We start from the raw sequence: 27,810 nt of genomic DNA on the forward strand, positions 1-27,810 counted from the left end.
GACTTTTCTTAGAGGCAATTCCTTTGAATGTTTAAGCTGGTGCTTGTGTACACGCACAGCACAGGTAATTCAGGGTGACAAATAAGCCACTGATAATCCTCCCCCCTCCCCAGATGGGTTGTTTGGGACCGAGACCAAAAATCAGGAGTGCACTGTGGCAGCATGTAAACAAATTTTTATTCATTTCTATCACGTGTTGGAAAGATACCGTGTATTTCCATTATATATATGTGTGTGTATATATATATGTATACACTATTATATATACTATTATATATGTATTATATATAAATATATGTACTATTTTGCTGTACATTTCCATTATATATTATATTATAGTATATGCTATACTATATATAAACATATATATTCACTTACTATTCCATTTTATACTATAAATTTCCATTATATTTTTTATAAGCCATGTATTCCAATATATGTATATATTTTAATGTGTATACTTATATCCATCATTTAAGATGAAGCATTTTTGTCTCATTTATTTATTTATGTTTGTTTATTTATTTATTTTCACCATCATTTTCCAGTCCAACAAACCATTCTTTTCAGTTTCCTGTGCCTGCCATTCCATAATCATCCCATGTGTGTCTTTGTTTTTAGCTTAAACCAGAGAGAAGGAGGCGTTAAGGCAGAATTGGGGTTGTTTTGACGTCACCTGATCCCATCATAGAAGGTGCTGTAGGAGATCAACGTTGCTGGAAAACTTCCAACAAAAGGGTAATGAGAAAAAGAAAGGCTCGTGTTGTGTTCTCACTCCTCTGCTTGTCTTCAGACACAGCTGCTGCTTCTCTGCAAAGCTCCTCTTTACTTTTCTGTGGGGTTTCCGTGGTGTATCCTGTAATGCCCTAAAAAGTGCTTTGAGAGCAGAGGGGAATTTTACCAAGCAAAAAAACTGCTGAGAAGTTGTGGATTTCACATCCCTGAAAGTGTCCAAGGCCAGGTTGGAAGTGGAAGGTGTCCCTGCCCATGGCAGGGGGGGTGGAACGAGATGGGCTGTAAGGTCCCTTCCAACCCAAACCATTTATGTGATTTGAGTTGTCATTAAATGACTGAGAATGAAATAAAGTTTTGTCTAGGCAGAGAATTGGCAAATGCACCAAATCTGCCTGTAAATTCTCCCCAGTGGAGGCCACAAGGCAGGCACGTGCTGGGGCTGGTATTTCGCATCGGAGCTTTCCCGAGTGCTCCTTGAGCTGCAATTTAAAGGAACCAAAAAAAAAAAAAAAGAAAAAAAAAAAAAAAAAAAAAGGCTTCACAGATTGGTCTATTACCAGAGAGTATTTGCTGTGTTTTGGCAGAGGGTTTATTTAGGGGGTGTGTGTGAAGCTTTTGAGAGATGTCTCTCCACATTTTGAAGTGCCAGACTCGTGCCTCTAACGCTGCCTGCTCCGAGTCGCAGCCAAATCCGGGCTCGTTCCAGCTTGAGTGTGTGTTTTAGCAGAGTGTTACTCCACACAAGAGTAATCTTTTAAAGCTGAGTAATCTTACAGTTCTGGAGGACAGCAATATATCACATTACTGAGCTTGCAATTCAGGATTTTAAAGAAAGGAGTTAATTTAGAAGAGCTGCACTGAGTGCACATACATATATGGGGATATGTACCATATATTTTTCTCATCCCTGGACTGCTCTTGCATGAAATCCTTCATTCTGCTCTCCTCTGAGCTGTTCCTTTCTTACTCACTGGCAGGAGTTGCTCTCTTCTAACCAGAAGTGCTTATCCATATTTTAAGTACATGTCTTTTTAAATGTGTCCATTTAAATTAATATTTAACAGAGCAGAGCCATGTCTGTGGTGTAATGTGTCCACTTATGGCTGATCGTTATTTGAGGTGATTGAGCCTCCTTGTACTTAATTTTTTTTGCTTTTTATCCAGCAGGATCATTTTTAGATGAGCTGATTTACACCTCAAAGCAGACTATTTCTCCTGGAGTCCTGGGTTTCTCAGTTAGCAGCATCCTTTCAGCAGCACAAATGGTGCACTGAGCGTGGAAGGATGTCTCATCCCAAGCTGAATATCCCAATTCCTGTCCCAGTACAAAGTGGAGTTGCCAATCTGTTGTTACCCACTTGCACAACATTTTTTAAAGCCTTTGGAATGGTTAATTTACCCTGCTGGGATTTTTTTATTCCAGCTGACTTCATTTACCTGTCTCTTCGCTGCAGAGGTGCTCAGGCATTGGAACAGGCTGGAGCCACCATCCCTGGAAGTGTTCCAGAGATGTGGCACTGGGTTTAGGGGTGGTCTTGGCAGTGCTGGGACAGTTGGACTTGATGATCTCAAGAGGTTTTTTTTCCAACATTAAGGATTCAGTGATTCTAAGGGAGGTGTCCGGTCAGAGCTACTTGTCTTGGCTCCCTCTCAGTTGACAACACTCAATGTGTCCTCTCCTAGAAATCCTTCTTTTAATTCCAGCTTTGACTGGATACCCACCTCAGACAGCAGACTTTTGGTGGGATGAGCTCCCCCACCCCATCAGGGGTCCTTGAACATCCTCTGGTGCCTCTGGCATTTTATTCCCTGGGTGATAAGCTACAGTATCCCACTGAGAGCTGCAAAACTTCCTGCTGCACAGGATGGCCTTGGCCATGGAGTAGGGAAGCTTACTGATTCCATAGAATCCCAGAATGTTTTAGGTTGGAAAGGAGCTTAAAACTCATCTAGTTCCAGTCCCCTGCTGTGGGCAGGGACACCTTCCATTAGACCAGGTTGCTCAAATGCAACACCTCGTCCTGGATGTGAACCCTCTGACCAGTAGTTCTAGAATTTTTTATTTTGTCAAGCAAGTACTGTATTCCTTCAGTTCTGCTGAATTTTCTCCACTAATAAATAGGAATGTGAGAGGACACCACATGGAAAAGTACACCTGTTGTACTTAGAAGCAGGTTTTGGTCAAGTAATTCAGTTCCTGTTGGTCTAAAGCATTATTTCAATTTTTATTTCGCCATTTAAGCTTTAATTGATAGAAAATGGTTTAGTTAATATTTGAGTATTACTATTTATTTAATTTTTTTCTTTTCTTCTTTTTTTTTTTTAGGTCTGAAAGGTTTTTATGGGTGGTGAGATGTTCCAGTGCTTGGATCAATGTGTTTCATTAAATGTTGGGAAGGAGAGGATTCATTTTTTGTTGCTGTTTGCTTGGGTTATTTTAAGTTGCTGTAATTGTAAGTCAGCAGAGCTGACCCAGGTGAGAGGATCATGTAAAGGTTTGTATTGGAAGAGACTTTAAAGCTCATCTCATTCCACCCCCTGCCATGGGCAGGGTCATCTTCCATTATCCCAGGTTGCTCCAAGCCCCATCCAACCTGGCCTTGGACACTTCCAGGGATCCAGGGGCAGCCACAGCTGCTCTGGACAACCTGTGCCAGGGCCTCCCCACCCTCTCAGGAAAGGTTTTCTTCCCAATATCCAACCACACACAAATAAATGTGCACAGAGCAAATAAAACCATCCCAGGCAGGAAAAGATCCAGAGGAGCTGCCACAGAAAACAGCAGAGGGAAGTGGGAGGGTTTGGCCAACGAGTTGTTCAAGCTCAGTTGATCTCAGGAGTGGGATGGAAACTGTGATATCCTCATGGACCAGATGAGGCTTCTTTTAGCAGAGAAGCTTCCACGAAAGAAACTGGGACTTTTGACAAGGGCACGCAGTGATAGCACAAGGGAAATGGCTTTAAACTGAAGGAGGGGAGATTTAGATGAGATTTTAAGAAGAAAACCTTCCCTGGGAGGGTGAGGAGGCCCTGGCACAGGTTGCCCAGAGAAGCTGTGGCTGCCCCATCACTGAAAGTGTCCAAAGCCAGGTTGGAGCAACCTGGGCTAGTGGGAGGTGTCCCTGCCCATGGCAGGGGGCATTGGAACTGAATGATCTTTTGGGTCCCTTCCAACCCAAACCATCCTGTGAATCCAGTGATTCCGTAAGAGCTTGTCAGAAGTAACTCGGCTCTCCAGGATGTTTAACGTGCTTTGTTCTCACTGAGCCCCTGCTGAACCCTCTAAAAGAGCGGGGCTTTAACTCCCAGCCTGGTGCGTCTCCCGAGTTCAGACATCTCTGCAGAAGATTAAGCAAGTTAGAGAAATTAGCTTTGATCCCTTTCTGCCAGCATAGGATTATTCCACATCACGCTGGGTTTGAAGTTCATGTCTAATCCAGTTTTACACGTCTCGGGGGACTCGGCTTCTTACGGCTCCGTCTGCGCCGCGGCCTCGTGGTGCAGCCTCTGATTTAGTGCTGCTCACTTGATACTGAGATTCAATTTGCATTTCCATTACTGCCTCCCATTTCATCCCCGTGCCACGTACATAATGTCCCTGCTTTGTGGGATGTGGCTTCCAAAGGCATATGGATCGTTATCCCCGTGCTATCTCAGATTCTCACTACACGCTCAGTCAAGATATATATATATAGATAGATAGATATTTAAACCATCCTCTTGCAAACAACTCTGGGTGTTTTGTGTGTAGGTTTTCAAGCTGTAGGACATATTTACCTACAAGAAAGGTTTGTAGTGTCCACCTTGGACGGAAACAACTGGTGTGAAACAGGATTACAAGAGCCACGTGTGCGGAACTGATGCTGAGCAAGGCAAAGAGGAGGCTCCTGTTAACTATTTTCCAGAGGTTTAATCATCAATCCTGAGGGTTTTTTTTTAAAATGCACTACGTTTTATTTATGATGTTTGTAAACCCATAAGTTTTCTTTTTAATAAATGTGTATTTTCAAGGCTGAAAAAAATCCTCGTCTGTGATCCTTTGAAGTGCCTTTTTAACAGGTATTCAGCATTCCAAACATTTCCTCCTCACACACACCAGGGATCAGGGTAACAGAGCAGCAGAGCAGTTCAGCCCATGAGCTATTTTAAGTCCCCAGATGATGCATTTAGAAATGACAGAGTGTTTTGCTGGACTGACAAAAGCTTGGTCAGGGCTGTGTTGGGTTTGCACCCACATCGCTCCCAGGGACCTTTCAGGAACTGCCTTCTGGAGTAGAAAGTACTGGATAGGTCAGAAATACAGTTTATACAACAAAAATATGTTTTATAGGTCAAGAATTAAAATTTCCAGTTTCTAAGTGTGTGTCTATTTTAGTGGTAAGCCCAAGAGATCCCAAAAGCGAATCCTCCTCTCTCCCTGTTCCTTCATTTCATACACACATTGTAGTAGTATTTAATTTGACTGAAAGAAAAGAGTGTAGCATTCACAGAAGACGGAGAGTTTTAAATATTCCTGTAGCCTGGATGGCAGAGAATATCCTTGTTTTTCCATACTGAGTTGCTTGGACAGCCAGTTCCTTCAATGGCAGCAGCTCACTCAGAGCTCAAATCCACCCCAATGACATTTAATCACAGGATCACAGAATGGCCTGGGTTGGAAAGGGCCTTAAAGATCATCTCATTCCAACCCCTGCCATGGGCAGAGAACCATCCTCCTCCCCCAAAGCTGTTCTTGGCAGAAAAGTGCCATTAATCCTGACAGGAGGCAGCATTTTTAGGGATTTCACATCACCGGTATAGCAAAGACAGGTTCAGGATTGTCCTCCTCCATCCTAAAAAAGGCTTTAACCCAGACCAAGGAGCACCTCCTATAAAAACCCAAGATGTTTTTAAGCAAATCAGTGCTGGAAGGTCACAAGGCTGTCAGAGTGACTTATCTCCTCTCCCTTGGAGATGGCGTTTCTGGGAGGTTGTGGCGGATGCTGCGCACGCAGCCGTCTGGGCTGGATCCTGCGGAAGGGCTTCGGGAGATCCATCCGATGCCCCACTTCGTTTAAAATGTTTGCCTTATTTCTTTTGTTTGTTTGTTTATTTTAAATTTATTTATTTCGTTTTCTTCTTGTCACTGTAGTAAAATTTCTTTTACCACCCCTTGGGTATCACCTGCTTTTATAATCTTTCTATAATTAAATTTCCAAATCCGCCTGCGAGCTGGTGATGTGTTAAAACCTCGCAAACGGGACCCTTTGTGTGTTAACCTATATTTATGTTACTTTTATTCCTTCTGGCAGTAATTATCCTGGCTCTAGGCCTGGGATTAATCTATAAGATGCTGAACATGCTTGATTTTTTTTTTCCCCCTTCTCTGTGGCAAACTCATCTTATGCAGAGCAGAGCATTATTAAAACCACTTCCTATGAAGTAGTTTAACTGTTACCCCTCTTAAGTGATTCCCAGGAGAAGCCAAGGCAGAGGTTAATTGATCCTGTGCCATGGATATGGAAAGGAGGAAGTGATTCAGCCTCTTGTCACGGAAGTGCTTGGCTGTTTATGAGTTTGATGATGCAGCACAGCTAAGGGACCATCACCCCTTGATGCTCTGTAGGACTTGGGGGGTCTGGATGTAAAAAGGTTGGGTGTGTTGGACAGGGGAAGGGTCTGGAGCCCCAGGAGCAGCTGAGGGAGCAGGGGGGCTCAGCTTGGAGAAAAGGAGGCTCAGGGGGAACTTCTGGCTCTCTGCAGCTCCCTGAGAGGAGGGGGGAGCCAAATCTCTCTGTTCTCCCAGGAAACAAGTGAAAGGACAAGAGGAAATAGCCTTAAGTTCCCCAGGGGGGTTTCAGGTTGGATATTGGGAATAATTTCTTCCCCAAAAGGGTTGTCCAGCCCTGGCCCAGCTGCCCAGGGCAGTGGTGGAGTCCCCATCCCTAGTGGAATTTAAAAGCCATGTGGATGTGGCACCTGGGGACGTGGGTTACTGGTGGCCTTGGCAGTGCTGGATTGACTTGTTGGGCTTCTCCCTCTGTGGCTTGGCCGGGAAACGAGGCTGGGAAACACTTGATGCTGTTTCTGGGCTGCTGGTGGATCATCATCCTTTTGGGGGGTGTTCCCTCGTGGCTGAGCTCCCCTTGGGCACACACAGCCATCTCCAAACAGTGCTCAGGGTGGCCTCCACAAGTCTGTAACGTGACTCTTCAGCCTTCCCGGAGCCCTGGCTCGATGCAGCTCCCTGGGCTTTGCTGCTGTGTCAGGAGCAGTGCCGGGGGCTGCAGCAAACATTGCCCATCGGGAGTTTTTCCTTAGGAAACCTTTCTGGAGTCATTGATTTGCAGCGTGTCTGAGCCAAATTTAAGCATGGAGCCACATAGATCTGGATTTAGCCGTGCTGGCTGTTTTCCCTGGGAAGGAGGGATCACAGGGATGGATTTGATTGCCTGGGAAAATTAGTGTTGATTTCAGTGAAGAATATTTTATTACAGTGTTTGCATTGGCATTGTCTTCACAGGATAATGGCTGAGAGTTTCCTGTGTGCTTGTGTGTATTTAATGATTTAATCTATTCCTTCTGAATACTGGCTTGGACCAGGAAAGAAAAAAAAAAAAAAAAGTCTGGCTGCCTCCTCTTAATATCCCATCATATCCCAAATAAAATCACTAATCCCAAAGGTGGACTTGCAATTAAAAAGAAAAAAAAATAATATTGGAAAGTATTGAAACTGAATAATATGCTCTAAAATAGACACTGGCTGAGGTGTTGCTTCAGTTGTGGAAGATGACGAGGTTGTAGTGCTTTCAAAACCTGGGATGCTCTTAGAGAATCATGCAATGGTTTGGGTTGGAAGGACTGTAAAGATCATCTTCCAACCCCCTGCCATGGGCAGGGACACCTCCCACTGTCTCAGGTTGCTCCAAGCCCTGTCCAGCCTGGTCTTGGACACTTCCAGGGATCCAGGGGCAGCCACAGCTTCTCTGGACAACCTGTACCAGGGCCTCCCCACCCTCCTAGCCAAGAATTCCTTCCCAATATCCCATCTCTCCCTGCCCTTTGGCAGTGGGAAGCCATTCCCCACTATCCCTCTAGGCCCTTGTCCCATGTCCCTCTCCATCTCTCCTGGAGCCCCTTTAGGCACTGGAAGGGGCTCTCAGGTCTCCCTGGATCCTTCTCCAGGTGAACACCCCCAGCTCTCCCAGTCTGTCAATTTTATTTTATTACATTATTTTATTTATTATATTTACTACCAGCCAGTTGTTTCCATCCCTTGGTGTGGATTTCTCAATCTGGGTTTAATCTCACTGGTTTGAAGCTGGTGGCAGCTGAGGGGCTGCTCAAACTTCCTTCTGGCACATTTAGGGCATTGAACAGCCCGTGGTCACCTGCTCAGAGAGGACAGGTTGGAATTTTCCCCTGCCTACAGCCCTTGGGAGGCTGAGGATTCTGCCATGATATTTAGAGTACACAAACAGCCTTTGTTTGTCCAAGTGCAGTTTTCCAGGAAAGAACCAGTGCAGTGTGACGACAAAATGCCTGAAAATGAGCCCTAGGAATTACTGGTGCTTTCCAGGAAGGTGCTGAAACCTCATTAGGCATCAACAGGTAACAAAGGCTGTGTCTCCAGCCCTTCCAGGGACAGGTCCTACCTCCCTGTAGTTTGCAGAATCTTGGAGTATCCTGAATTGGAAGGGATCCACAAGGACCATCCAGTCCAACTCCTGGTCCTGCCCAGACACCCCAGCAATCCCACCCTGTCCCTCAGAGCATTGTCCAAACACTCCTTGAGCTCTGGCAGCCTTGGGGCTGTGCCCACTGCCCTGGGGAGCCTGTTCAGTGCCCAACCACCCTCTGGGGGAAGAACCTTTCCCTGAGATCCAGCCTAACCCTCCCCTGGCCCAGCTCCAGCTGTTCCCCCAGGTCCTGGTCCCTGCTCACAGAGAGCAGAGGTTGGAGCTGCCCCTCATCAACAAAAGGAGGATCTCTCATGGAGATTCCTTTTCCCCTCATGTTTTACAAATGTAAAGTGGTGAGTTGACCAAGCTATTGGCCTCTAAACCTTGCTTTCCCCCATGTGGGCCCTCAACATTGCCCCTCAAGCTCCCTCCAAGCCCCTCAGGCACTGGGAAGGTTCCCCTGGCCTGAAGACCCAATCATTTGCTCACACACTCATGTTGCTGTTCAATGGCACCAGGCAGCTCAGTCCACTTTAATTTGGGCTCTGATTTGCAAAGATCAAGGCAGGTAAGAGTTCTTGCTCCCAAATTTGTGCCTGGGAATCTCCCATATTCCTGCTGGCTGCTTCCAGCAGAGGCAGAGAGCTCCAGGACAGGGCAAGTGTGCAGCAAGCTCAGTATTTGGGTGTTTTAACCTGCCTATGCTTAAAACTCAGAAGTCCTCCCTCATCTACCCTTTCCAGCATCAGTGCAGGCCACGGGATGTTTTGGATCAAGAGGAAATACCTTCAGACAGTGATGAAAAGGGCTGTGTGGTGCTAAAGCTGCTCATAAATTCAGTGCTGGACTGACCTGTTAAACCAGGCTCAGTCTGGCACCGGGGGAATGAGGACAATCACATAAAGGTATCACAGGCACACAGGTTTGGCCAGTTAAAATAATAATGACGAGACAGAGGTGGTGCTTTATGGTGGTCAGGGTGTGCATCCACCTGGTCCAGGTTGCCCAGAGAAGCTGTGGCTGTCCCTGGATCCCTGGAAGTGTTCAAGACCAGGTTGGACAGGGCTTGGAGCAGCCTGGGATAGCTGAAAGTGTCCCTTCCCATGGCAGAGGATGGAAGGAGTTTAAGGTCCCTTCCAACTCAGACCATTCTGTGATTCTGTTTGCAGAGTTTCTGGTCAAGGATGTTCTTCCTGCTAAGGACTGGGAAGAGAAATAGAGGGATGGATAGGAGGGGAGGGTTGAGCATCACCTAAAGGTTATTGCATATTTGATGTAAGACCTGAACCTCGATTCACAGAATCACAGAAGGGTTAGAAGGGACCTTGAAGACCTTAAAGACCATCTAGTCCAACCCCTGCCATGGGCAGGGACACCTTCCACTATCTCAGGTTGCTCCAACAAGGAATCCTATCTGGGGTTTACAGCAGAGTATTTCTGAACCAGGAGCATCAGTCAGGCTGTGCTCCCTCTGAGCATCTCCCCGAGCTGCTCTCCTTTATGACAGGTTGGAAAGCAGGAGCAAAGGAGCCCAAATGACCCATCACTATCATCTCCTGACTTCACAGTCTCTCCAAGGGCAGCAGAAGGGCTCCTGCCTGGCATTCTGTTTACCAAAGCTGCCTGGAGGAGGCTATTTAAACAGCAGTGCTTCGTACCATGCTCTTGACATAATTTTTCTCCATCTGCAGCCCAAATACCAGCCTCTCCTCTGAACTGAACAACCCTCATGGTTACTCAGATGCTTTCAAGGTGCAATCATTCCCTTTGTAAGCACCTGTTACATTTGGAGCTGCCCAAATGGTTACTACAACAGGAATCCAGCGTGGACCAGACCCTGCAGGAGGAACACAGCATTTATAGAAGCATGTGCAGGCACTGGGTGTGCTGTATGAAATGATTTAAACTAGATATTGGGAAGGAATTCTTCCTTGTGAGGGTGGTGAGGGCACAGGTTGCCCAGAGAAGCTGTGGTTGTTCCACCCCTGAAGTGTTCCAGGCCAGGTTGGGTGGGGCTTGGAGCAACCTGGGACAGTGGAAGGTGTCCCTGCCCATAGCAGTGGGGTTGGAGCTGGATGATGTTTAAAGTCCCTTCCAACCCAAACCATTCTATCATTCTGTGATAAATAAGTTGCTTTGCAAACTGCAAATGTGATTATTAAATGAATCTTGATTATTTTAAGTGAGTTTTGAAACCTTTTGATGTGGGAACAGCCCCGTCGTGTGATTCCGTGGCCACAAAAAACGTGCTTTTTATTTTCAAAAGGAAAAACTCAAAACCTGGGGGGAAATTCCCAGGGGGGAATTTTAGCAGCTTTCAAAGCTCTCTGCAGCTCTGTTTCTTTGTGTGTGGGCAGGAAGATTTCTCTCCCCTCAAAACAGGGAGGCTCCTCTCCCTAAAATCCCTCTGGGCTTTTATGTAGCCTCCAGACCCTCCTGATGGTGTGTGAACTCACCTGACCTGTGGGAAGCCACCAGCACTGGGATCCAGCTTGACAAGGAATTTTCATGGTGGTTCCTTAGCTGTGAAGGTAGCTGGGGTTTTCCTGGTGTTCAGAGATCCCAAACATACCCTGCTCGAGAGTCCACCTGGCATTGCCTAAGAGGGTGTAGAGCGGCTTTGGGGAGATGTTTGGTCCTGACTGAAGCACCTCTTGTGATTCAGGGCACAGCTTGGAAACCCCTAGAGCCTGGCCTAGGCAGCTGTTCCTCACTGCTTGTCTCTCCTAATGAATAAATAACCACCTGTTCCTGGGGTGAAATTCCCAAAGGTTTCTGGCATCTCAGAGAACCAGCAGGGCCAGCGGAAGGGAAAATTCCCCGGTGTCATCTCGTGCAGCCACTTCCATTCGCAGTTCCACGGCTCCAGTCAAGCAGATTAAGACATGAGAGCATGTGGGACTTGGGACTGGTCTCTGGCTGCCAAGAGAAGAGGCCTGACAGCTCTGCAGATGGAACATCAAACCCAGCTGTGCTGCCCCTGCTGAACCTCCACCACTCCTTGTCTGCCGGGGAGCAGCACAGGCTGTGGAACCCGGGCTCCTCTCTGTGCTCAGCAGGATGCTCAGCTCCCTGGAGGAGAGCAGGAGCAGCTCCAAAGCTTGGAAACACCTCTGATTCCCTCACAGGATCACAGAATCCTTAAGGCTGGAAAAGCCCTCTGAGATCATCAAGTCCAGGCAATCCCCCAGCACTACCAAGGCCACCACTGACCCCTGTCCCCAAGGGCCACATCCACATGGCTTTTAAATCCCTCCAGGGATGGGGACTCCACCACTGCCCTGGGCAGCCTGTTCCAATGCCTGACCACCCTTCCTTGAAGAATTTTTTTCCCTAATATCCAACCTAAACCTCCTCTGGTGCCACCTGAGGCCATTTCCTGTTGCCCTGTCCCTTGTCCCCTGGGAGCAGAGCCCGACACCCCCTGGCTCCATCCTCCTGTCAGGGAGTTGCAGGGAGCAAGAAGGTACCCCCTGAGCCTCCTTTTCTCCACATCAACGATGCTGGATTAGATCTTGGACTGTGTTAGGATTTATCAGTCTCTGGCTGAGTTTGCCAGAGATCACAGACTGTGCCCCAGAGCCAACGCCAGAGCAAGTGGAGCTGTCACTGAGCTGCCAGGTGGATTTTGGTCCCTGTGGTCCTTTCACTCCCAGGATTTCCTGATTCTGAGGCCTCCAGGGACAAGATCACTCGCTAATGCAATTTGAGAGCCATCACTCAGGGAAACCCCGTGGGACTCCAGCACCAACTCAGTCCCACCTTTGCTGAGCCCGTTGCTTTTGCTGCAGGAGGAACCGCTGTGCTCAGGTGTTTCCTCCCGTCTCTGCCTTGCACCAAAATACTTGTTTGCAGTGAGGGGATGCCCTGGTGTGTGATGGAACCCCAGCTGCCCTCAGCACCAGCACGGCATCCAGGCCTTTGTCCTGCTGTGAACCACGGTCCCAAAGGAGGCCCCTGCAGGGCAGGGAGGGCAGCCAGGCCGGAGAGGGGAGGATCAGCTGAGGAAACCTCCCAGAGCAGGAGCTGTGTGTGAATTTAGGGGTCGAGTGAGGATAGATGAGAGGCTCTCAGCCAGGCTGGGATTGTGTTCATCTCCTCCCACACCTACACGGAGGAGGCTGCTCCAGGGAAAGGAACCACTGCAGCCTCCCCTGGCTGCCTGGAGATTTCTCCATGAGTTGCAGTGGAAGCCTGGACATGGATAGCTGCGTTTTGGTGGGCTGTGACCGTGCCTGGGAATTACCTCAGCTGGCTTTGGTGAAGCCCCATCCACAAAGCATCGTCCATGCCCAGAGAAGCTGTGGCTGCCCCATCCCTGGAAGTGTTCCAGGCCAGTTTGGATGGAGCTCTGAGCAACATGTTCTAGTGGAAGATTTCCCTGCCCATGGCAGGGGGTTGGAACTAGAGGAGCTTTAAGGTCCCTCCCAACCCAGGCCATTCAATGATTCCATGATGGATTTAGGTGGCAGAGCAATACCCCGTGAAAACCACTCACAACCCTGTTACCTGCACAGCCTCTCCGGGGTTTTGGGAACCACCAGTGAGCCTCACAGTGAGGGAGAGATGTGGGGGAAGCAAATCCCAAGTGGGAGTGTGTTTTTGTAGCAACACTGAATTCAAAAGGAGCCGTGAGTGTGGAGACAGCTGAGTGACGGCACAGCCTCCGCTCTCCTTTTACACCGGGAATTATTTCCGCTTAAAGGGCTGCTTTGCATTTTTATTTAATATTAATTTCCCACTTAACAGTGTCACTCATGTCTCTCGAATGCAGGGTGGGATTTATTCACATCTGAGTACAGAAAGGCAGGCTGGGCACTACCCTTTCCTGAGGTAGAAGTTCCTGCCCGGTTGGTTTGTGGGCAGGAATAGCTTTTTCCATGTTGCTGGGAGAATCAGCACTGACAGAGGATAAAATTCTTCCCTGGGTCCTGGGACAGATGGATCCAGCATTCAGCTGCCCACTAACCTCCTGCTTTGGAGATGAGATCTGTTGCCTCTCAAGTGTTTGTGCTCTGTCTGGCACAGCAGGGCAGTCTGGGGGTTATTTTTGTAGCAGTGTTAAATAACTGTGTCTACAGGGTTTGGGAGGTAGGAGGGGAAGGACTATCAGGGCCTTTTAAGTGTGACTTGGTTGGTTTATCTGTGTTCAGGGTCATGTAACACAGGAGATGTTGTGTGATTCTGCAGCCTCGTGTGTGGTTTCATCCACCCCCAGAGCTTCTCCTTTCTGGTGTCCTGGTGTTGGGCAGATCTTCCCTATGGAGACAGGCTGGGAGAGCTGGGGGTGCTCACCTGGAGAAGAGAAGGACCCAGGGAGACCTGAGAGCCCCTTCCAGAGCCTGAAGGGGCTACAGGAGAGATGGAGAGGGACTGGGGACAAGGGCCTGGAGGGAAAGGACACAGGGAATTGCTTCCCACTGCCAGAAGGCAGGGTTAGATGGGATATTGGGAAGCAATTCTTGGCCGGGAGAGTGGTGAGGGGCTGGCACAGGTCGCCCAGAGAAGCTGTGGCTGCCCCTGGATCCCTGGAAGTATCCAAGGCCAGGTTGGATGAGGCTTGGAGCAACCTGAGACAGTGGGAGGTGTCCCTGCCCACAACAGGGGGTTGAACCAGGTGGTCTTTAAAGTTCCTTCCAACCCAAACCACTTTATCATTCAATGATGGTTCTAAAATCAACTGTTTCCAGTTGGAGGGAAATGTTGCCCTTCTCTTAAATAAATGATTTATTTCAAATGGATGTGACCCCTGAAGCCTGTCCTCCTTCTCAGTGTCACTGCCTCATTCATTGAAGGATTCATTTCTGTTGCCCCTGGCTGTGTTCTGTGCCACCCATTCCTTCCAACCCTTCTCCATTTCACTGCTTGTGGAATTGCAAAGCACAGAGGTGGATATTGGGCAGCCACTGCCCTTCAGCCTGGAGAACCCAGTAAGCTTCCTTTACTCAAACCCCACCCCCCTGATTTCAACTGAGCACAGTCCTAGAAGGAACTTCCTTAGGTGAACCTTTAGCACCTTTAATCGGAGATGAAGTGACGTGCAGGAAGTTTCCCATCCCATCTTGAGCCAGGTGTCCCACTCCACTTCCACCCACCAACCTTCCTGCTCTCCTGTCCTACTTCACAGCTGGTCTCAAAAATGGGAACAACAATTCCTGCAGGTTCCCATGGCCTGTCACTGTCTCCCAACCTCCACAGCACTTGAGGGTGGATGTCCAAAAGCTCTTGAAGTACTGACTTTGTACCGGCTGCTGTTCTCTCTCTGCTGGGAGCTCTCCTGTCACACAGGCTTGGGAAACAAAGCAAGGACAGCCAGGTGCTGGAATGGCTCAAAAAGCCTCTTTTGTTTGCTTTTTGCCCTTGAAAAGCAAAATGGTGTCATGGAGGAGAGGTGAAGGCACGAGCAAGCTCCTTGTGGTGTTGACACCCGAGCTGAGGAAGCTAATTGCATAATCTGCCTTGCCAGGCTCCCAAATCCTGTGTCACGGTGGTGTGGTGTTGAAAAGGGGAGTGTGGAGAGCCCAGAGTATCATTCAGAGGTTTTCAAGCTCTACTTGAGAGCTGTGGCTGCCCCATCCATGGAAGTGTCCAAGGCCAGGTTGGACGGGGCTTGGAGCAACCTGGGCTTAGTGAAAGGTGTCCCTGCCCATGGCAGGGGGTTGGAAGGAGATGATCTTTCAGGTGCCTTCCAACCCAAACCATTCTGTGGTTCTCTGAAGTCTTGGGGGCAGGTTGGCAAGGAAGAAGGGATGAGCTTAATCAAAGAGAAAATTCTAATAAGGTGTGGAATTTTCTGGTTGCTGGTTGCAGTGGGGATGTGGCCCCAAGTGAGGAAAGGCATCACGTTTTAAACCTCCCATACAAGAATTTCTGCAGGAGGGTAATAAAGGCGCGAGCTCAACAAAGTGCAAGGAGGTGCTGTGAAGGAAACAAACTCCTACAGATAGCAGAGAATGAGGGAAGAAAGAGAAGGAGAGAAAAAACCAGCTGGGTTGGAGCAGAACTGACTCCTGGAAATACTCCAGGCTTTGGAAATCACTAGGCTTCTGGTTCTTGATGGATCCCTCATGGAGCTAAACAAAGACTGGAGTACAAAGATATATTAGTACCTTTTCTTTGCCTCTGTTGTGGTCTGTGGGGCTTTGCTCTCAAGCCTAAAAATAGGGGTAATTGATGTAATCCTAAACCAAGGGGACACACAGGCTGACTGCACACATTGTAAACCTGTCTCCTCGACACCTGGGGGTCATGGGGTGACATGCAAAGAGGATGTTTCTCGAATGCTGCCCCCCTTGGTCATCGTGTGAGATGAAACAGCAGCAGGTGATGTGAGTGGGGGATGCATGGACCATTAGCCATCATGGGAAGCACTCTGGGGAGGGATTTCAGGAAGCGGAGACCTTCTCTGGAGGTCAGGCCATGGGCTGCTGAGGAAGATAACCGTCCACAAGGGAAGGAGTTGATTTTCCTGTCTGAATTTAAGGTGTCTTCTGGCTGCAGATGCAACCAATGCAGACTCAAACTGAAATTAGCTCTTAGTTTTAAAAATGGAGGCTGGAAGCACATCCTTGGGAAGAGGTATCCAGCTCTGAGGTTCATCTCAATAATAGCTGGACCAGGGGAGGTTCAGGTTAGACACCAGGAAGAATTTCCTCCTGGTAAGGGTTGTCAAACATTGGAACAGGCTGCTCAGGGAGGTGGTGAAGTCACAGTCCCTGGAGATGTCCAAGGAATGACTGGGCATGGCACTCAGTGCTCCAGGCTGGGTGACAAGGTGGGGATCGGGCACAGGATGGACTCGATGGGTTTGGAGGTCATTTCCAACCTCAGTGATTATGTGATTCTGTGAAAGAGGACTTCTCCACCAGTATCTTCACAGTAGGGCTGTCCCTTGTCGCCTCTGAGAGCCACTGGAATGCTCTTAAATCCTGTGTCCAGGTTTTCTCCACGATGACAGGGTTACTTCTCTTTCATCTGTGCCAGTGGGATCAGGACAAGGAGGTTGTGGGGTTTGCAAAGAGCCTTCATCAAGGAAGAGGAGCTCTGTAGGGCCCTGCTGGTCACCAGTGCCTGGCTACAACTGGGATCTTGGATACCATCCAGGATGTGTGGAGATCTGTCCTGCATGTTCATGTGAGGCTGGTGAGGCCCTGGCACAGGTTGCCCAGGGAAGTTGTGGCTACCCCATCCCTGGAAGTGTCCAAGGCTGGGTTGGAGGGGGTTTGGAGCAAGCTGGGATAGTGGAAGGTGTCCTGGCAGAGGGAGCCAGTTTGAGGACACAGAAATGGGCATCAGGAGCACTCATGGCTGCACAGGGGACACTGCTCCGTGCCTGGACCGTGGGATGGTTGGGATGCAGGTCAGCAGTGACCCTGCCAGCCACCAGGGTGGAGATTTTAAAACTCTTCTGGGCAGAGTCCTCGTGCACAGAGTAACTGTGTCTTCATTATGTCTGGTGGATGCTGCTGAAAAATTAATAATGCACTTACAGGCCTTAGTTAAGAGTCTGCTCGGGGCAGGGAGTGAATGTCCCTGCTGACGGGGCCTGGAAGCCTGGAGAGCCAAGTGTTGCTTGCGATTTATTCCCTTTTATTTAGCATCTATATTTAATGCTTTGCCTCTTTCAGTGCCTTTGCAAATATGAAGGAATTAATTGGGGAGTTAGTGCAGTGCACATAACGAGGAGAGCCCTGCTAATTAGTCAGGGTGGGGTGTTGATGGATCTCTGTTCAACAGGCTGCTGTTAATTGCCTCCTTCCACTCCAAGTTCTGGTTTCAACTACACTCCACTGATGGGGGAAATCCAGGATTCAGCAAAAATGCCTTCTGAAGGATTTTTCTTAGAAAGGAAAAAGCACAAACTCTGTGCTCTGGAAGGAGGAGTTACACTCCTGCATTTCATTTCCCAATTTAACTCATTTTGAACTTCCCTTTTTTCCTTCCTTTCTCTTTCTCTGGGTTTTTTTTTCTTTTTTTTTTTTTTGGAGCCTAATCAGATGGGTGGCATTAAAACTGAACCTGGCTGGGAATGTGTCTCTAATTAATTACATTGCAGCAAATGAGACCATTCCAATAAATCCTCCATGCACATTTTAGATCTTAATCGAGTGGTAGGGTATTTGACAGTGCATTGCAGTGAGCAAGGTAATTCCACCCCTGGAATTCCATGGAACTTATTCCATGGAACTCATTCATGAATTAGGAGTTGCAGGTTCCCACACTCACTGAGAGTTGTGTTTCTGTTTTGCATCTGTGCCCAAGAGACAGTTTTCCAGGGGTCTTCCCCTCATGGATAACTTCTCACCTCTCAACCCTATCCATCCAAAAATTCCCTGTAATATTAATGGGAACATGGTGGAGCAGGGAATGAACGCAGGGGGAAATCAGGTTTCTTCTGCTCAGTTTTCCTGAATTTGTGGCCAAAGCCTCCCTCCAGTCATACAAAAACTGATGGGACCTGAGCTTGCCTTCTCCATCCTCATGGCTTCAACCTGGACATTGCTTGTGAAGGCTCTGGTGTGATCTTATGGTGGTCTTTCAGTGCCTAAAGGGGCTCCAAGAGATCTGGAGAGGGACTTTGGATAAGGGATGGAGGGACAGTAAAATGGGAATGGCTTCACATTGACAGAGGGAAGGGATAGATGGAATATTGGGAAGGAATTCTTGGGAGGGTGGTGAGGGGCTGGCACAGATTGCCCAGAGAAGCTGTGGCTGCCCCATCTCTGGAAGTATTCCAGGCCAGGTTGGATGGGGCTTGGAGCAACCTGGGATAGTGGAAGGTGTCCCTGCCCATGGCAGGGGTTGGAACTGGGTGATCTTTAAGGTCCCTTGCAACCCAACCCACTCTGTGATGCTTTTCTGTGGTTCTGCACTGGTCTCCTGGGGATAATTCAATGAGTTTTGTCCTTGAAACAACAGGAACTGGTCAGGATAGTCCATGTCTCTTTTATGTCTCTGAATGGACACCACCAGTGTTCCTTAGTGGCCTTAATGAGCAACCCTACAGCATCTTCCCAAAGATTCTCCAAACACATAAGGCTGAGAACATCCCTGGCTCTCCCTTGCTTTGTAACCTGTCAGATCGTCTGTGGTTTGAGGATGGTATTGTATAATTTAGCCTTGGTGGTGTAGTCTTCTATGATTCCATGATTCCTTCGTTGCTGTAAGGGTTTCAGAGTCCTCTCATCTCTCCTTGTACTGGACTTTCCTCCAGCCCTTTAGTTCCATGGGATACCTTGCCTTCAACTCCACGTAGCAGCAGAAATAGGATTGAGTTGAATAGTAGCAAAAATGACCCTAAACAACTCTAAAAAGTAGTCCAAATAAGAAGGAAAAGGAAATGCAGGAGAGGTAAAAATGACTCAAATCCTAGTAATTGTCAGAGTTGGGGGGTTCAGTGATTGAGGGTCTTGGTTGTTGGTTGTGTTTCACTAAGATGGGGGAGAATTTCTCCAGGAAGGTCTGGGGAGTGTCTGTTCTTGATTCCCTTGAGGAAGAACAACTTTACTGTGCCAGTGACCACCACTGGAAGAACAGATTGTCCTGAGAGGGTGTGGACTCCCCTCACTGGAGATATTCCAGAACTGTCTGGACACAATCCCGTGCCATGTGCTCTGGGATGACCCTGCTGGAGCAGGGAGGTTGGACCAGGTGACCCACTGTGGTGCCTTCCAACCTTACCTACCCTTTGTCCCCTGGCCTTGCTCCTGCCTGGCTGAAAGGGCAATTTTCCAGGATCTTCCTGTATGGTCACAGGTTCAATATTCCCCTGCTACTCGTCTGTGAACCTGCCCACAAGTCCAAGTGTCTTGTCCAACAGCACAGACATCTCTGGTCTTGCTGCTCTGCAGACCCAGCCAATGCTCTGCCCAACCTGGAGGGTGCTGTTCATGCCCCCATTTCCAGCTGTGACCTCCAAGTCCTGGAGGAACAAGTCTCTGGTCCCACCCTTCTCCTTCCTGCTTCCTCTTCTCTCCTGCCATCCCAGCAGCAGGAATTCCTCTCTGACTCTGCCCTTTTTGTCATGAAGAGGTGTTTCCCCTCTGAGCACCTCCACGGACCCCTTGGATGCTCCTTTCCCAGCTCCCCCGGCCCTTCCATCCCCTCTGGGGTGCTGTCTCAGCTCGCTGCCTGCAGGACGACGCTGATGCTCTGTAGCCTCCCGGGAATTCCACGTCTTTGGGTTCACCCTCCGCACCAAAATGCCTGAACGCAGCCCCCGTGGAGGCTGGGGAGATGCTCTGCTGGAGGCAAACGTGGCCAGCACACATCAGCTGCTCCACAGCCGCCGCTTTATCCGGCATCAGGCTCGGATAATCCCCTGTGCCTTTAAACGTGATGCACATCAAAGCCAGGCAGTGCAGAGGAATTCCCTCTTCCCGCCTCCCTCCTTTCTCGTTTGAATTTTAGGAGCTGGAGAGCGGATTGCAGCTGACACAGATTTGTAGCCGTCTCCATGACGACAGAGACGGGCAAGTTGTATGTGGAGCGTGTTCATTGTTAAGTTTCTAATTTCGGTGAGGTCACTGGATGGTTTTTCTCCTTTTTTTTTTTTTTTTTTCCTGCAGCTCTGAGATACCCTGGAGAGGGATGAGAGCTGGCAGTGCCCCTGCCTCCCCCCTGCTACTCCAGGCGTGCTCCCTCGCTGCGTCCTCTGCTATCCCGGGAGCCAAAGCACTGGGAACCAGCCTGTTTCTAAAGCTTTGCTGTTTTTTAACCCCTTCTGCCCGTTCCTGGAGGTGTTTGGCTCACGTGCACCTCGGCAGTTCCCGCTGCTCCCTGAGTTTCCTGGGAGCTTTCTGAGCTCTCTGCCTTGAAAGCAGAGACCTCCCAGGGCACAGAGCACCAGTTCACAGCCCAGGGCATGGTGTGGGAAGGTGAAGGTACAGCAGATGTGATGGGCACACTCTCACACCGTAAAAGACCCCCCAAATGCAGCTGTGCTGCTGAATTCTGGCTGGGGAGAAAGGATGCAGCATTATCCACATCTTGGGTGGAGGAGAAGTGGGACACAGCCACTGGTTTTATGGAGTTTGTGGTTTCACTGGTGTTTCAAAAGTTTTTGACCTTCCACTTTGACCTCCTGCTATCAGGGGAGGTTTAAATTAGATAGTAGGAAGAATTTCTTCGTGGGTAGGGTTGTAAAACACTGGAACAGACTGACCAGGGAAGTGGTGGAGTTACCAAGCCTGGAAGCAGTTCAAAAACTGTCTGGATATGGCACTTGAGGACACGATTTTGTGGTGAACATGGTGGTGGTGCTGAGTTCGTGGTTGGACTTGATGATCTTACAGGTCTTTTCAAACCTTAACAATTCTGTGATTCTATAACTCTTTTAACTCGAGAAAAAAAAAAAAGCACCTGCACTCAGACTTGGAGGTATTTTAAAAATCTGTGTTTAAAATGAGGTGGAATTTGGTATTCCAGATCAGGATTAATGCTGCTTTTCCCCCTCAGGTCATCCTCTAATGGGCTGGAGGAGATCGAGTGTGCCTCTTGTGCGGATGTTCTGTTGCTTAAGTGACCTTGTCTGTACTTCCCCAGCTGTGTTGGGTCTCCCTCTTTCCAGAGGACGTGCTGGAATTCACTGCACTCAGTGCCAGGCCCTGGGTCTCCTCAGTGACAATGTCCATGATGTGCTGGAACCACCCTCTTTGTGGGCTTTTCTAGTCAGTGTCTGGAGTAACCTCAGAGATGAATCCGCAGAGGGAAGCTGAAGGGCTGTGTTGCATCTCCCAGGGAAGGTGAAGGGAGAGCCAGTTTAAATTGCCAGAGGGCAGGGTTAGATGGGATATTGGGAAGGAATTCTTGGCTGGGAGGGTGGGGAGGCCCTGGCACAGGTTGCCCAGAGAAGCTGTGGCTGCCCCATCCCTGGAAGTGTCCAAGGCCAGGCTGGACAGGGCTTGGAGCAACCTGGGCTGTTGGAAGGTGTCCCTAATGGACAACTGGTATGGTCAAGGTCATGAACAATCCCATGGGCATTGCCTTGTCCAGCAATTGGTTTGTCCTGTACAAAACCCTGATCCCTCAAAGAAAACAATTCCCTTGTGTTTGACCCATGTGAGGACAATGCTACAACCTGCAAAGCAGCTTCTCCAGTGAGTTGTCAAGAAAGGAAAAGGCCATTTGGTCTCTCCTTGTCTTTTGATCCCAACACAAGACTCTTCCACAGGATGCTCAAAGCCAGGCTGGATGGAGCTCTGAGCAACCTGGGATAGTGGAAGGTGTCCCTGCCCATGGCAGGGGGTTGGAACTGGATGGTTTTTAAGGTCCCTGCCAACCCAAACCATTCTGTGGTTCTGTGATTCCACGATTTTACTTTCTCCTTGTTTGATGAATGTCACTTGCTTGAACATACTTTGAAAGCCTGAAGAATTACACACCCTGGTGGGATTTTTGAGGTTGTCCTGTGCCAGGCCAGGAACTGGACTTGATGGTCCTTATGAGTCCCTTCCAAAGTGGGATATTCTGTGATTCTCCCAGAGGAACCAATATTTCTTGCCTTTAAAACTTCAAAAGCAAACACTGGAATGTTCTTTCAAACAAATCCCACTCCACTGGCATCGCTGACGTCCCTTTTTTTGTCTTGGCTGCGAATGGAAAGCAGGGGAAGATGGTCCATTTGAACTCCAGTGCCCTGTGCTACTTTAAATGCCTGACATCAGCAGGTCAGTGGCAGCCTGGCTGAAAACCCCGTGGGTTTGCTAATTGAATTAAACTCCTTCCCATAAAGCACTGGACTCTTAAGGTCAATGTGCAGTGAAACACGGAGCCGTAATTGAGGTATTGGCTCACTCGTGTGCACGCTGGAAGAAGGACTCCTGTGACTGATGTACCCACCAATATGCTCCTTCAGGAAGGATTTGCCTGACATTTCAGGCCCAGATGGTTTGCTTGGGATGGTCTTGGTGCTTCCTACACACTGTAAGAAGTTTCCTGTACCTGACTCGTTCCCTTTCCTTGTGGCCTCGTTGAAATTGTGTCTTATCCCATGTGTTTGGAAATGGAATATGCATTTTTTTTCCCGCTAGTGATGAAGGCTCACATCAGTTCCTCACTTCAGCACTGTGGGTTTTGCGTAGGCCAGCCTGCACTGACCTGCTCTGACTTACCCAAGGAAGCAATTTATCCTTCCTTTTTCAGGATTTGGACATTTTCCTTTGCTTCTGCACCTCTCAAAACAGGCAGTGAGTAGCTCCCAGGGTTTCTCTCAGTGGAAATGAAGGAGCAGTTGACCAGAGGAGAGGTCAAATCCCATCAGTGGAATGAGAAATAAAACCCCTCGCTGGAGACTTGATGTTCTGGTTGGGGTTCTTCAGGATTTGAAAGACCTTGGGTGGATCAACCCTGACAGCAACACTTGAATGTTCCAGCATACCATGATCCCTTCTGCTTTTGGAGAAAAAACCACTGTGTTTCTGACCAGGATGGGTGTGATTTCAGGAGAGGGATTGATGCTGGAATGGACCACTCACAAGAAGAGCTGTGGGCACCTGCAGGAAATCCTCGTGGCTGTTGTGGGGGATAACAAGGGAAAGGGCTCCTCCCCCTCCAAAGAGTGAGGAGGGATTGCTCAACCACTGCAAGAAAAGCAAAAAAAAAAAACCATTGGGAACATGGCCTGGGCTCCCAGCAGGAGCTCTGGAAGCAGCAGATCACAAGGGATAAGCAGAGATCACTGTCTCTTGTCTCTGGAGCAGCTCAGAGCTGAGGGGGGATAAAACCTGACTTCCCACCGGCAGAAAGCCAGAGATCCTGTCCATTTTCTGCCGGTTTGTCCTTTTCTCACTACTTGGAGGCTACGGAAAGGTCACATTATAAGGACAAATCCAGTCCCCTGTCTTAGAGAAGGGCTGTTATTACTCTGAAGTGAAAACAATAAAATCAAATAGTGGCAGACTTTGCGGGAGTCCCTCTGTACTGAGAGCTCAGGAGGCTTTGCTGTCTCCCTGGGAAAGAAATTACAGTCTGGGGGTTAACTCTTCTGCTTTAGTCATTTTTCAGGGTTGATTTTGGCTTTGCTGTGGAATATCTCCTCAGATTTTTGTTGTTTGCCTGCTGACATTTTAATAAAAATACTTTATTTCATAAATATAGTACTTAAAAAATAATTGGGAGGGAAGGCAAGGGGATAGCTTTTCATCAAGTATCTCATTTCCCTAAGCATCTTTGCTTGGAAAATACATTCTTTCCAGGGAAGTCTGTGTGCTCCAGGAGCTCAGAATGGGCTCTGCTCCACCAGGAGAGAGAACTGGAAACTCAAAGGATTTGCAAAAGTTCTGACTCCCCCAGGAGGAGGTTCCAGCCCTGCTCCAAAGTGGAGACACCAGCACATGCCTCATCCTAGAAGGAAAGCTCAAACCAGGTGTGCTTTCCCAGAGGCTGCTACTGCTGCTCTTTTTGCTCTTTGGCATCTTCTTGCAGGCGCTGGCACTGTCACCGTGCTTCAAAAAGTATTTGCATTACAAGTTTCATGGGAATTGCTGGTCAGAGAGGGGAGGTCTTCGCACAAAGACCTGTTTTAATGCCAATTCCCGTTCATGGAATTATTTCTGTTGGCCCCACAAAGCTGAGGTTCAGCTCCAGGCCTGGCCTTGGGGCTGCCACGATGTGGATGGAGAGAGGGGAGCAGGGGAGACATCAGATGAACCTGGCTGGCCTTGAGGAGCAGTTTGGGTTTCTAACATTCTGCCAGGATGCACTGGAGCTTTTCCATCACCACCACTGAGAACTAAGTTAACGTGATTGTGCAGTTTTGGTCTTGTAGTCTCTGTGTTCACCTAAGAGGGGTGGGCACGTGCTCCCAGCTCTTGGAAACATCCTCTGAAACCACAGCCTGAGTTGTGTTGGTACTGGAGGCTGACATTTGATTTGGGAGGAGGATTCTGTTTGGCTTCTGTACAAGGAAATCCAACCCTCTCCAACCTGAGGATCAGATCAAACACTTGCCAGGCCGCGAAATTCACTAAGTGCTAATTTGGTGGGTTTTTTTTTTCATCTGCTTCGTGTGCCTAAAATACCCTCCCTCCTCTGGCAATCCTTGGGAAGCCTTCAAGGAGGTTAAAAATACAAATGTGAAAGCTGTAATAATAAATGTGCCCTCAGGACTGACTCAGAGGCTTTCGGATGTGTTGTGGAGCCAGGGCAGAAGACTCAGAACTAAAGCTGTAGCACCCCCACAGTGCAAGGTCTGGTTGCAGAGCCACAGAGAAGGTGAACAAGAAGGTGCCTGATGAAGCCCACAGAGTAATCATAGACTCATAGAATGGTTTGGGTTGGAAGGGACCTCAAAGACCATCTCATTCCAACCCCCTGCCATGCACAGGGACACCTTCCAATAGCCCAGGTTGCTCCAAGCCCTGTCCCACCTGGCCTTGGACATTTCCATGGATGGGGCAGCCACAGCTTCTCTGGGTGACCTGTGCCAGGGTCTTACCACCCTCACAGGGAAGAATTTATTCCTCATATCCCATCCAAACCTACTCTCTTTCAGACTGAAGCCATTCCCCTTTGTCCTGTCCCTCCACAATCCTGTAAATGTCCCTTTCCTCTTTCATGGACACACAGGCACAGTGTTGTTTAATGGGAAGGAACACAACAAACCCAGAGCACAGAAGGTTGGCCCAGACCAGCCTGAACAGTTCCCAGCCACCCTCAGGGTTTAGGAAGAGCCTAATATCCAGAGATTGGATATTAGGGAAGAAAAGTCTTTGCTGAAAGGGTGGTCAGACATTGGAACAGGCTGCCCAGGGCAGTGGTGGAATCACCATCTCTGGAAGTGTTCAAACACACGTTGATGTGGCACTGGGGACACGGTTTAGTGGTGAATATGGCGGTGCTGGGGTTGGACTTGGTGATCTTGGAGGTCTTTTCCAACCTTTTCCAACCTTTTCCAACCATGACTCCACGATGTCTGTGATCAGAGTTCTGAGGTTTCAAGTCAAAACCAGCTGCTTTAACTACCCTCAGCCAAGCCCAAGAAAGGTGGCTTCAGATAGGACATCCATCTTCATTTGAACATCAGGAAATAAGGCTTCTGCCGTGTTCCTGGGCACATTCTTCTCTGTGTGGTAAATATGCATCCTTTAAATTCCTTGGAATCTTATTAAGTGATGAAATTTTTGATTTCTGGACAATGGTTGTTGTCACTGGGTGCACTGAGCTTGGAGCCCTCTGCTCACCCTTCCCCTGCCAGGTAGCCTGTCAAGGCTTCAGACTTTCAGGAAGCCATGGTGGAACTGCTGGAGTGTCCTGTGCAGGGCCAGGAGTTGGACTTGATGATCCTTGTGCGTCCCTTCCAACCCAGAAGATTCTGTGATTCTGTCTTATGATTCTTTGAAGCTGAATCCTCACGAAACCTCTAAATCTCTTGGCATTAAGGACATTAATATCATCATTTTGGAAAGACCCCAAGCAAAGTGGGTCATCCTGCAAATAAATTAACTTTTTTTTTTTTCCCAGTCACATTTCTATGGGATTTAATCATTTATTCCTGCAGGGATGAGTTTGTGGTGCGAGTTGAAGTCGGGTAAAGCCTGGCTTTTTAAAGCCAAGCTGGTTTGGCTGTGTGGGGGCTCCTACTGGTAAAACTCTTAAAGAGAAAAAAAGAGGAAATGTCCTCAAGTTGTGCTATGGGAGGTTTAGGTTGGATGTTGGGAACAATTTCTTCCCTGAAAGGGTTGTCCAGCCCTGGCACAGCTGACCAGGGCAGTGGTGGAGTCCCCATCCCTGGAGGGATTTAAAAGCCATGTGGATGTGGCACTTGGGGACAGGGTTCAGTGGTGGCCTTGGCAGTGCTGAGGGAGTGGTTGGACTTGTTCTTAGAGGCTTTTCCAACCCAAATGATTCTGTGATGCTCCTATGGAGCATCCCCTATGGGATGCATCCCTGGGAGAGCTGGGGGTGTTCACCTGGAGAACAGAAGGGTCCAGGGAGACCTGAGAGCCCCTTCCAGAGCTTGAAGGGGCTCCAGGAGAGCTGGAGAGGGACTTGGGACAAGGGATGGAGGGACAGGACAAGGGGAAATGTCTTCCCACTGCCAGAGGGCAGGGTTAGATGGGATACTGGGAAGGAATTTCTGGCTGGGAGAGTGGTGAGGGGCTGGCACAGGTTGCCCAGAGAAGCTGTGGCTGCCCCATCCCTGGAAGTGTCCAAGGCCAGGTTGGACAGGGCTTGGAGCAACCTGGGATAGTGGGAAGTGTCCCTGCCCATGGCAGGGTGTTTGAACTGGATAAGATTTAAGGTCCCTCCCAACCCAAACCATTCTCTGATTTTATGATTCTCCCTACTCTGCCATGCTTGTGTCTGTCATTTCTTTGGGATTAGGATAATTTGGAGTAGGAACATACCCTGCCCATGTGTATAGACCAGATGGCTACTTTTACCTTCAGCATCCTGTAGGATGCAAGACTGCCTGTCCCCCTGATTTTTTCTGGGAAGCAGTGGGCAGGAAGGTGGGCACATGGAGGATGTATCCAGGTAGGGAGGGTATATCTATACCAGCAAATTAAACACAGGACCTGGACACCGGAGATCAGTTATTTGCAATTCTAAATTTTAGGGTCCTCTGTTGCTTAATGTGCCATGGATGGAGCCATCCAGCTCAGGGTGATGGCTCCTTGCAGGAATGGTCTGTGTGTCCAGGCTGGAAGCTCCCCAGGGCCGTGGCTGAATCCTGCTCTGAGATCATCCATGCCATCACATCATTCCCATGATCTCAAACACAGGTTGTGGCCCAGACCAGCTCTCCTGCTCCCAGACAATATCTGGGCATGGCTGAGGGTTTGGCAGGGATGTTTTCCAGCCGGCACAGGGCCAGCCTGCTCCGGAGGCCGGGGAGCTGAGCCATATGGATGTGAGCTGTGCCTGCTGCTCTGCCCTCGGAGAACTGGCCCTGACCCATTTCATTCCCTAGCAGGGAGGTGGGCCCTGTGTCCCACGGGCTTTGGATTTGTGTGCTGGGTTGTCGGGCTGTGCAGGCAAAGCTGCCCTTTGCCAGGTGTCTGGAAGTTTTAGGGACTGTTGGTGAGGCACCCGAACCCCACCGGCTGCCACCCCTTCCCGGGAAAGCTGTGGTGTGATCCAGCATCCAGTGTCCTCTGTGCAGAAGCAGCCCCAGACCCAGAGCATTTGCAGTCAAAGCACAGGGGAAACTGAGGCACGAGACTCCTTAGCCGCACTGGGATCCCACAGGATCCAGACACTGGATCCCTACTCCGGAAATCACTGCCAAAGAGGGGCTGTTTGGATGTGGGTGGTGACTCCACCACCTCCCTGGGCAGCCTCTTTCAATGCCTGACCACCTTTTCCAGGAAGAAATTCCTCCTGATGTCCAGCCTGAACCCCTTCTGGCACAGCTTGAGGCCGTCCCCTCTCCTCCTGTCCCTTGTTTCCTGGAAGCAGAGCCCGACCCCCA

General features: G+C 48.9%; 1 protein-coding gene and 1 long non-coding RNA gene across 3 annotated transcripts in view; both read left to right on the forward strand.

Moving 5' to 3' along the window:
• LOC126639704 (uncharacterized) overlaps positions 1–4,757 on the forward strand; it is a 44,851-nt gene extending 40,094 nt beyond the window's left edge. For both annotated transcript variants that reach the window (XR_007628867.1, XR_007628866.1), the window contains exon 2: positions 622–4,757. This is a non-coding gene — a long non-coding RNA (uncharacterized LOC126639704). The remainder of the gene's footprint in view (positions 1–621) is intronic.
• The window catches only part of XKR6 (XK related 6), a 205,383-nt gene that overhangs the window by 46,950 nt on the left and 130,623 nt on the right, over positions 1–27,810 (forward strand). The gene's annotated exons all lie outside the window — the stretch shown is intronic.

Source organism: Myiozetetes cayanensis, unplaced genomic scaffold (genome assembly GCF_022539395.1).
Source record: "Myiozetetes cayanensis isolate MyiCay16 unplaced genomic scaffold, myiCay2020 scf2-11, whole genome shotgun sequence".
NCBI classification, from domain to species: domain Eukaryota; kingdom Metazoa; phylum Chordata; class Aves; order Passeriformes; family Tyrannidae; genus Myiozetetes; species Myiozetetes cayanensis.